Source organism: Nicotiana attenuata, unplaced genomic scaffold, assembly GCF_001879085.1.
Source record: "Nicotiana attenuata strain UT unplaced genomic scaffold, NIATTr2, whole genome shotgun sequence".
NCBI lineage: Eukaryota > Viridiplantae > Streptophyta > Magnoliopsida > Solanales > Solanaceae > Nicotiana > Nicotiana attenuata.
The window spans coordinates 560,043-571,485 of NW_017670534.1; positions in this window are offsets into that span (position 1 = coordinate 560,043).

An 11,443-nucleotide genomic window follows, 5' to 3' on the forward strand; every position below is an offset into this window, starting at 1 on the left:
CCACGTAACAAATTTAACCGTTCCGTTTTAAGGGTAAACAGTTTGCAGCAAAGCAAACAAGAAGTGATAGCCCACATCCATGAAGCCACGCAGTTACATGCATAATTTCAAAAGGCTAAGGCTAAGTGGGGTGAGATCCAAGATGTTGTGCTTGCTGCTACCGAGCGTGAGTCTGCTTCCAAGGAACAAGTGAATAACTTGAAGGCAGCCTTGAGCTCCAAAACCGAGGAGGCCATTTCCGTCGAAGAGAAGAGGGCCAAGATGGAGGAGAGATTTAAGAAGATCATGGAGCAAAACCGGATTCATCTATCTAACTCTCTCGATCTTGATTCTAGCCTCGATGCTATGATATCCGAGAGGGATGGCCTTCGGGCTGAGGTTGACAGTCTTAAGGCAAAGCTCCTGTACCAAGAGGATTCCATCGTATTTGAGAGGATGTATGCTATGTATCATATGAGAAAAAAACCTTGGAAGAGGCCAAAGTGGGCATTGTCAGTATTGATGATTACATTGCTATGGCCCAGGAATTGGAGCTAACTGCTCGAGGACATCTCCCTGCTCGGCCCTTTGCAACTGACTCTTCGAGCATCGATTCCGAGTATTTGTAAACCGAGGATGAAAGTAGAAAAAATGATGACGAAGGTTCAAGCTCCGAACCGACAGCTGATCCACCCTCTTTCGTCGGGGGAGGGGGGGCAGAGGGACGCAGATGCCTTTCTCTCCCGGACTCCAACGGCGATAATGCTTAGACTCTTTCCTTTTGTATTTCCCCTTTAATTTCTTTTTTGTACTTAGTAATTATGCCAAACCTTTCATCGAGTTTGGCACTTTTTATAAATAAAGAAGAATATTGCTTAAGTGTTGTGCAAGATACATTTTCTTTGCGTTGAATTAGTTAAAGCTTCGGGCATACTTTCATCCAATAGCTTGTGATTCGGACATGAATTCTTCCAGAACCAACCCTTTACATCAGAGTTTCATAAGAGAGGGCCCTCTTATGTTTACGGTGCTCTTGAAGATGATGTCTCCTATTTATTCCGGCATAAGTATTTGAAGTTTTTTGTTAACTTTCAAATGATAAAATCAATTCATCGTTTGGACAAGAAACAAGATAAAAATAAAAGGAATTTATTTTTATTCCTTTTATATTTAAAAGTACATAAGCATTCATTTGCTAAAGGAAAATAGAAACTTCCAATACATGTGGCTAACTTGTACAACTTATTTCTACGGGGCTGGTCATCTAGTCCCGGTCCCGATGAGAGATTATTGTTCTCGGTTCTTGCAATCCCTCATTTTCGTGGCATTCCCGTTGCCGTATCTTATACTATTCCCCCTAGTGTTCGAATGCGATGTATGAGAATTGGAACACTGGAGGCTTTGTTTCATTTGTGGAAAAAACTCGTGAAAGGTTAAATAGTCTTTGGGTCGATGGCAAATTTTGTTTCCCATTAGGAACTTTCTATCGAGCCAAAGATTTTAACCATCACATAGTGGTTTATTATTTCAATGCCTTTTCATTTAAAGGTCTTAATCTTGTCGATGGCGCTTCCTTCGTAGTATGCTTTCTTTAGCTGCCTCGTTAAAAACCTTGCCAGAAAAACTCGACTGGGACAAAAACTGGTCAAAGGGAAAAGAGTGCACTACATACTTTCCGTATTGGTAGGATCCACCAATAGTAATACCCTTTGAAGTGAGTCATATTCCAATTGCTAGGCAATTTAACTCTATCTTGATATTCTAGCTCGTACGAACCTTTACCGGTGACGGCTGAAACCCGGTAGGGACCTTCCTAGGCTGGATCCAGCTTCCCAATGTTGATTTCTCGAGTGCTCTTCATCACCTTTCTCAAGCTCGTAGCGGAGATTGGACCTCCGAATGTAATATCTTTCTATCCTTTGCTTTTGAGCCACCATCCTCACGTATGCCAAGTCCCTGCGTTGATCGAGCAAATCCAGATTCACCAATAACGCCTTATTGTTTGCTTTTTCGTTTGCTCGGGAAAACCATAAAGTTGGCTCCCATACTTCCATTGGTATCAGAGCTTCTGGTCCATATATGAGAGAGGATGGTGCTTTGCCCATGCTCGATTTTATTATCGTTCGGTACACCCATAGTACACCTGGTAACTCTTCAGGCCATTTGCCTTTAGCAACTTTGCATCTCTTTTTGAGATTTTGTATAATTATCTTATTAGTCGACTCCGCCTGTCCATTGATGCTCGGATGGTACGGTGAGGATGTAAATCTCTTGATTTTTAGATCTTCCTGAAATTTTATGACTTTTGAGCCTATGAATTGTGGTCAGTTATCGCAGGCAATCTCCTTAGGTATTTCGAATCGGCAAATTTTGTGTTCCCATAGGAAATTGACCACTTCGCGTTCACCGATCTTTTGGTAAGGACCTGCTTCAACCTCTTTAGTGAAGTAATCAGTTAAAATTAAAAGGAATCTTACCTTTCCAAGACCCGATCACAGTGGGCTAACTATATCCATCCCCCATTTCATGACTGGCCACTGGGACAGTACCGAATGCAAGAGATTTGCCAATTAGTCTACCAACTGTGCATATCGTTGGTATTTGTTGCATTTATGAGAGAACGTCTTTGTGTCTTGTTCCATACGAGGCCAATAGTATCCTCCCCTAACTGGCTTTAGTACAAATGAATCTGCACCGGAATAGTTCTTGCAAATTCCTTCGTGGACTTCTCTCATCACGTAGTCCGTCTCCGAGGCTCCCAGACATCGAGCCAATGGACCATAGTATGATCTTCTTTATAATTGCACATCCATGAGGTAGTAACGAGCCGCTTTGGTGCGTTGTGCCGGGACGCCTTTAGCTTTTCGGGCAATTTGCTATGCTGAAGACATTCAATGAACTCATTCCTCTAGTCCTAGACTAGGTTGGTTGCATTGACTTCACAATAACCATCCATATCCAGTATCAAATGTAGAAGTTGAATGACGGTACCGGAATCAAATCCTTTCATCTCCATGGTCGACCCCAAATTAGTCAATGTATCTACTTCCACGTTCTTTTCTCTCGGGATGTGTATGATCGATCGTTTCCTGTATCGTTCAAGCATTGCTTTAACCTTGTTCACATACTATTTCATGAGTTCCTCCTTTGTATAAAAAATCCCACATACTTGGTTTACAACTAGTTGGGAATCACATTTGATCTCGATGACCTCGGAACCAAGTCCCCGGGTTAGTTCTAGTGCTGCAACCAAAGCCTCATACTCGGCTTCATTGTTAGTTAATGAAATGGTGTTAATGGAATGCCTCAGGGTTTTTCCTAAGGGTGTGACTAAAACTACCCCGAGCCCCGACCCTTTTATATTGGAAACTCCATCCATAAACGAGGTCCAAATTCCTGATGTCATTTTCGACACTAGTGTTGCCTCTTTAGCAGCTATGGGCATTAAACTGGGACTAAAATCAGTCACGAAGTCGGCCAAAACCTGTGACTTGATTGTAGTCCTGGTCTTGTACTCAATATTGAATTAGCTAATTTCGACTACCCATTTAGCCAACCAGCCTGACAACTCAGGCTTGTGAAGGATGTTCCGCAAGGGGAAGTTTGTCACAACGGCTATCAGGTGGCACTAAAAATAAGACCTAAGCTATGCATCAACGGCTGGTGATTCCATGGATGAGGTGCAAGATGTGTTTTCTGTGTTTTGGTGATGGGCTAGTTTGGAGGACTTGAGGCGAAGTTTAGACCGCAGCTTAGGCTTGGTAGTTTCGGTTGTATGAGCATATGCTTTTGGACTTATATGTCCGGTAGTGTCCTTATGAGTTGAATTTATGGCTCGGTGAGTGGTTGGATGGCTATATGACGAGTATGATGTGACTACGGGATATGTTTAGATAGTTTGAATGTGACGAGAAGAGTTTACTTGAGATGTGAAAAGGACTATTAGATGCTCGATTTTCGTGGATGTGTTATACAGTCTGGAGTTATGAGGGTTTTGAGGGATTCTTTCATGTTATTTCATTTGTGGAATAAAGTAGATTCTTATGTCTTGTTGGCGAGTTCAGACTTGGGAAGATTAAGTGATTGCATAGTAGTTGTGGCCGTGAAAGGGCATACAAAAATGTTAGTTTGGAGCTAAGCAAGTGGGTTATCACTTACGTGATAATCTATGGATATGTGATCTTTATGATGATTGCGTGGAGAGTTTCTTTCTATTAGTGGGTCATATATGTTGCAATTTGAGTCTGGGTCTGTTGAGAATGTTGACCTGACTGTCACGAGGTTGAATGCGAGCTTAGCAGATGATTTGAGGTATTTTATGGTTTGTGTTGCATGAGCTTGTGAAGAATTTAGTTGAATTTCACTGCAGGATTATGACAGTAATATAGTATGGGTATTGTGAGTTACCGAATGTTTTGTTCTATGGATTTGAGACAAGTGGGGGAGTATGCCGATGACTATTTGATTGCATGGTTATGTGCTGTACTGGTTTCGGTCTGAGGTATATTTGTGGATCGGTTGTGACTTGCAGAGGTTGGTGTTGAGGATGACCTAAGCAAGGAATTTTTGGATGCATGATGCATTACACCTTATGGATATATGGAAGTCTTGGGAATAGTTTAGGGTTACTGTTTGTGATGGTTGTAATGTACTAAGAAAAAGGAATTCACTCGGTTGCCTAGGGATGTAGATTACTTCTTTGGGTGTTATCATGCTAATGGGGCACATGTCATTCCGCCCATTTGGGCGGTGCTATTAAGATTTGAGCGGAGAGGATAACGCTCGAGAAGGTTCTGAAGAGTTCAAGATTCATATGTGGCATTTGGAGGATGCCCTCGGATTTGTATATGGCAAAGATCTGAGATTCGCATTGGAAGGTGCCGGGACTCGCGATAGTTTTGTATCACTATGGATTCTATATTTTAGCATCAGAAAGGTAAAAGGAACAATTTTAAATTCACAGAAGGTCTCTTAAGAGTGGGTGTCTCGGTTGTGGTACTTTTGGGGTGCTAAGAGGGAATACAATGGCTTATGGGCCTTAGGGCGGTGTGGTTTTACGCTAGGATCTATTGTGGCAAGCTTTGGGTATAGATCATGGTGTTCTGACAAGGAGAAGTGTCAACTTGAGGGTCATTGGGGAGGAACTCGGAGAAATAGGATAGCTTGGTAGTAGGTTGAATTAGCACAGTAATAGATATGATCGGTTCTTTGGATACTTATGATGTGGTGGGTCTCTATAGGTGTTTTGTGACAATACTCTTGGGTTTGGCGACTGACGTGGCTTGTTTAAGTTAGAGAGATTCAATTCAAGTGGCTTGGTTATGTGAAAATGCGTTTCGAAGTGTTCTCAATGATTTCTGCCACAATTTGAGGTGGATATTAGGTACAGGTATGAGGGGTATGTTGTGTGTTATAATTTTCTCTTAGATGGAATCAAGTGGAAGGTTTCTGACTGATTAGGTATGTATCCTGCTTGTGACTCAGAGTTGTATAATGAGATTCTCGTGCTTTTTACATTATGGCATGATAGATGCGGTGCGTCATGTGGGATTGAGATTTGCATGTACAAGGTGGTGGTTCAGGTTTGGAGGGAAGATCATGAATTTTGAACAGAATAGACTGCTTCAGATGTTTAGATGAATGCTATTACTACTTGGTAATGCTCGAAGGGTGTGCATTTCAGAAGGCGCATTGTGTTCTGACTTCGGAAGCTTTATTGGTATTGTGGTACTCGCCTGGTTGAACGACACTTGATGTTCAGATTTTTCCCATGTGGCGCGGGGAAAATTTTAGAAGTATTTCTTGTGGTTTGATTGTGTATGAGAGATGTGTTAGTCATTCGAGTGGTGGAGTTGGGATCGACTGTGGTGATTCATGTGTTCTATGGATTTGGAGAATGGGAGTTCTCAGAAGCAGATTATTTCGGGGCTGTAGATTGTGATGATGTGGCCAAAGTTAGCCAGATGGCGGTACGTGTTATGGTTAGATCACTGTCGACCTTTGGAGGGCTATTTATCCATTTGGGGATGATCGGAGCTGATTTAGGTGCCCATTAGTAGGCCCGAGGAGGATGTGTATTCTACACCGGGTCGGATTTGTTGACTCTGAACTGTTAGTGTTGAGGGGTGTGTCATTCAGTTAGAGTTAAGCTTGTCCGTTCTGATATGTTCTATGTGTTACTCTTTTATTCTATGAAGGGTTGTGATTTGTTGGTTATATGCACATATGATATGTTTCTGTTTGGGCCTTGTAGCAGAATTCGACCGAGATGGTGATTGGGGTGTGGAATGGTTGATTGCGCCTTGGTTATGGTCTTCCTCGGTTGTGGTATATTCTGTTATTTGCTTCTCCAAGGTTATGGTCATGCACTTCGTGTACTTGATGTCAAATTGCGTGTAGTTGTTGATTTTGAGCATTGTGGCTTGAGGTATTTCATATGGACCAGTATTTGAATGGGGTCACGCATTGCATCGGGGTTATGTTGGGATATGATCCTTAGTGATAGATTCGTGTGTCTTGGTCCTAATATGTGTGATGGGTTCATAGCATTGCGTTGTGGTGGTACTTGTTGAGCTTGCATGATAGTTCTCTCATTTGAGTTATTTTTCATGTTTGAGTACACTTGAATTGTTGCTTGTTGGTGCACAGATTGCACGGTTTTTGGCTTTAGGTTGTATTGGTATGGCATGTTAATAGAATAGTTGTGTTTGATGAGATATGGTCATTGGACCTAGAATGGGTACTATCGAATTTGATTACGGTATGTTTGGAAGAATAATATCAGAAGTCAGCTTGGGATTTGGCTTTGGTTCTTATCAGACGAGAGAGAGCTCCATGACTTATCAGACGAGAGAGAGCTCCATGACTTGTTGATATGATGAGTGTTCATAAGTTTCTGTGTGTTTCTTTCATCATCGGCAGTGTATGAAGGTTTTGAATGATGTTTTAATTGATATGAGGTTCATTACCAGTATCGGGTTTATCTTTGAGAAGCTATTCTGATCGGAATTATTGCTACGAGTATGCTAGTTATGTGGTATATCATGTGATTACATCTCGGGGTTATGGTTATGGCTTGATAAAGCTTGTTCAGACTCATACAATATATAGATGCGAGATTCGGGTCTTGTAAGGAATTTTGGATGTTCGAAATTAGGTTCCAAGGTTTATGGACTAAGGTTAAAGGAAGAATCTTCAGTTATGTTGTGTTGTCAAGCTTACATGGATTGGGGTGAAGTGGGATCACCCTGCTTATGTGCATGGTAAGGTTACACAGTGATTTGACGGCTTTGGAACGACTCTTGGCACGTTCGAGGACGAACGTATGTTTAAGTGGGGGGAGAATGTGACGATCCAACCGGTCATTTTGAGCATTTGCATTCCGTTCATCTGTTTGAAGTCTTGAGTAGCTTCATATGATGTATTATAACTTGTGTGAATTGTTGGTTTTGGTTTTATGGTATTTCGGGATTGATTTGGAAGAATGATTCTCAACTAGGAAGATTTAGGTTGGAAGAGTTGACCAAGTTTAACTTTTGTATATTTGACCCCGGATCGGAGTTTTAGTGATTCTGATAGGTTCGGATGGTGATTTTGGACTCGGGCATATTCCCGGATTTGCATTTGGATGTTTCTAGAAGGTTTCGGCACTACGTGGCGAAAGTTAACAATTCGAAGGTCGGAATGTTCATAAGTTTGACCGGGAGTTGACTTTGATGATACCGAGTTCAGATTGTGGTTCTAGGAATTAGAATAGCATCGTTATATAATTTGGGACTTGTGTGCAAAATTTAAGGTCATTCTGAGTTGATTTGATATGGTTCGTCACGAGTTTTGGAAGTTGAAAGTTCAAAAATTTATTAAGTTCGATTTTAGGTGTGATTCGTAGTTTTGATGTTGTTATGCGTGATTTGAGTCTTCGAGTAGGTCTGTGTTATGTTTTGGCACTTGCTGTTACGTTTGGATGGGGTTCCTAAGGGCTCGGGCGTGTTTTTGGCGATCGCGAAGATGGAGATGCAATTGCGTAGAGGAATCTGGAGCTGGGTACTTTCTTCATCGCGATCGCAATTGGAAGACCGTGTTCGCGTAGCTTTGTGTTGGTTATAGTACACGTTCGCGTATGAGTCGTCGTGTCATAGAGCTGAGAGCTGGGGGATGGTGATTTCTCCTTCGTGTTCGCGTGGGTCTGTCCGCGTTCGTGTAGAGTTGGCATCTGTGGGCATCGCGTTCGCGTGAGTTGGCTCGCAAATGCGTAGAGTGTTTCAGGGTAGTGTGATTGTTCTTCTTCACGATCGCGATGGTATATCCGCGATCGCACTTCATAAATCTATCCAGTTGTCACACTCCTTCTTTTAAACTTAACCCCTTTAAAACAAATAAAAGTGATTTTTAAAGCTCAAAGGGTTTTCAATTAGAAAGTGACAAATATATATATATATATATATATATATTGTGTTTCAAAAGGTTGTTCAGAGTCGCCACTTGACACTGGATTTCGATGTGCCAAGTCACCATTTTCTAAAAAAAAGATTTTTCCTTTCAAAACACATTTAGACTCTAAAACCAGTTTGCACCAGAAATTCTAGGTAAAGGGGTTTAATTGACCCGGAGAGAAGGTGTTAGGCATTCTCTGAGTCCCGTAACTAGTACGGTTGCGTACATGATCAAGTGATTTTAAGAATATTCTAATTAAATTATAACATACAAAAAGGAAAAACGAACACAAAGGAGGTTTGAGGTTGTCCCCACTTAAATTAAAATAAAAGAGAAGAAAGGAAAAATAAAATATTAAAAATCCTATATTAACCTATACTATGCTTCTTCCACAAGATCTGTTATGACTTCCAATTACACATGCTTCGGGGCATTCCCCTGATAAAATAATATTTACAAAACTCTTCGGGGCATTCCCCTGATAAAATAATATTTACAAAACTCTTCAGGGCATTTGCCTGATAAAATAACCAACTAACGGGACAACCTCTAGCCTTCACTGAAGTGAAAATCCTATAGATTGCCTACCCAGGTGCGGTTGGCCTAAACATACTCCTATCGGTCAAAGAAATAAAATAGATAGAATAAATCTAAATAAAGACAATTCATGGCATGCTTTTTTTTTTTAACATTTGAATTCATTTATTTAGACCTAGACCAATTCTTAAAGCATGCAGACGTATTAGTCACTAATAGGCCTTGGTCATTCCCATTCCCCACGGCCCAACAAATATTCCAGACACAGTCACGTTCTACAAGTTTAATATTGCAAACAAGTAGATATCCAAACAAGTGCATCAGATATGTAGATACTCATTAACCCATCAAACCCGCTATACTTTCTAAATACACAACCTTCAGAAAAACAAATAACCCCACAACATACACTCTGTCTCACAAAAACAAACATTCATCGGCAAAAAATCAGTTTTCATGGTAAAGCAGACACTCATGACAATCTTATGTTCAAATTCTAAGCAAGCAGATGCAAATTTCCATGACATAAAAGATAGAACTTTCAATAGGCAAACGTATGCGTCACCATGTGTACTCTTAATTTCTAAACACGTTTCATGCACCCAGAATGAGTTCGACTAGATGAGCAAATATCTATGAATCAATGGGCTTCGCACCTAATATTTAGCAACACATACCGTCCAAATACGTACCAAAATTGTAAGTCCCAAGGGATAGAAGATGCAAATTTGATTCGAACTTTCAACAGCCTTTTCTTAAAGGAATAAAATTCCCAGTAGATTTATGTCTTGGACAAGCAGGCAAGCAGATTCATTCGGCATCATACGACAATCAAATTTCAGTCGCAAAATGTCATACCAAACAGATTCGTACTCAATTAACATTCCAAAAATTGACAGACTAATTCAGTATTAGATGAACAATCATTAGAAAAAGACTTTAAAGCTTGTTTCATGTCTAAGCTTAACCGTTAAACATGGATTCCCTGAACTCACACATCAAATGCATAACTGTCAAATATTAACTTTTGCTCGAAGATAAAATTTGGTGCGAATCAATACGAGAATATGCAGAGAACAACCAAAAGAAAATATCAACATTCATTTTAGAGTTCCAATTCAACCAAAACAAAACAGAATATTCATAAAGAAAACTGCAAACAATCAACAGGACGACTTCACACTCTTGTTAGCATTCACAAACAAATTCGAACTTCATATGTTAATCTCAGAAATCAGCACTTACTCTTAAACAAATAAAGAACCAAACAACCTCTAAACCCAATAAACCCCCGGCTCTCATCATATTTGGATCAAAACCCTCAGACGTAAATGAAGAAAGAGAAGAAGATGAACCTGAATATGCATAACTTTCAATTGATTCGATTTGGAAGCAGATATAAGGCCTTGATTCCAAAAAATAATTCGAGAAAATTGTAGCAGATTTGTCGGGAATCACGAACCTAAACTCGAACGGCAAACGGAAATCACCAATCGGCGACTGACATCGAACCTCAAACCTCAACTAAACTTCATGATGGAGATCGACAAACCAAATCGAGGAGAAGTAAGAATCAAAAATATTTTGGATTCAACAGCAAATAAACCCGCAAAACAAAGTCATCTTCTTTTTTTTTTGTGTGTGTTTTTTTTTGTCTGAAATAAGGACGAAAATCATAAAGCAATCCAAATCTTTTTCTCTAAAACTTTGAAAAGAATCCGAAGAGGAAAGCAAGCCCTAGAACTCCTTTTTTCTCTTCCCCTTTCTCCTAAAGCATGTCCAAAATTCTCCCTTATATATTTGAATCTAGAACCTTCTCTCCTCCCTCTAGACCTGGCATGCGCTCAGGGCGGAGATATCAAGGTCTCTTTGAATTTCCCCATACTTGAAAATTCGAAAATCCCCTCAAATAAATCTGAAGATCCTTTCCATGCAAACAGATTTTAGACAAATGGACGCCTAGGATCAAAAGATTTCGATCCTATGGATCCCATTTTTCTATTATCCATTAATGAAAGGCCTAGATTCGTTCAAAAATCAGATAGGAGATGGATAAAATGCGTGAGAGGGTGAAGGGAATATTCGTTGTCAGAGTTAGTTAGGCCACGTAGAAGGAGGGAATAAGAGGAATAGTGGGACTTAACCGCGTCGTCAGAAAAGGGAATTTCTGGCGGGGTTGGGCAACAGAGATGATAGAGGTGCGGCTGGATGAGATAAAAGATAAGATTAGGGTTTTGTTTAATTTGGTTTTTATTTGGGTGAGGGAACTAATTGTAGACCTTGGATTATATGGGATGGAGGTTTGAGATTAAGTGGGAAGATGGGGCGGGTCGATCCGGTTTAACTGGGTAAGGGGTGGGGGTGATGTTGTTGGGCTTGGGTTCAAGGGGCTGATTCGAAATTGGGCTGCCATGGTCCAATTCAAGTTCAAAACTAGACAACTAATCCAAATCCTTTCTTCTTTGAATAAAAAAAAGAATACTATAAAAATACT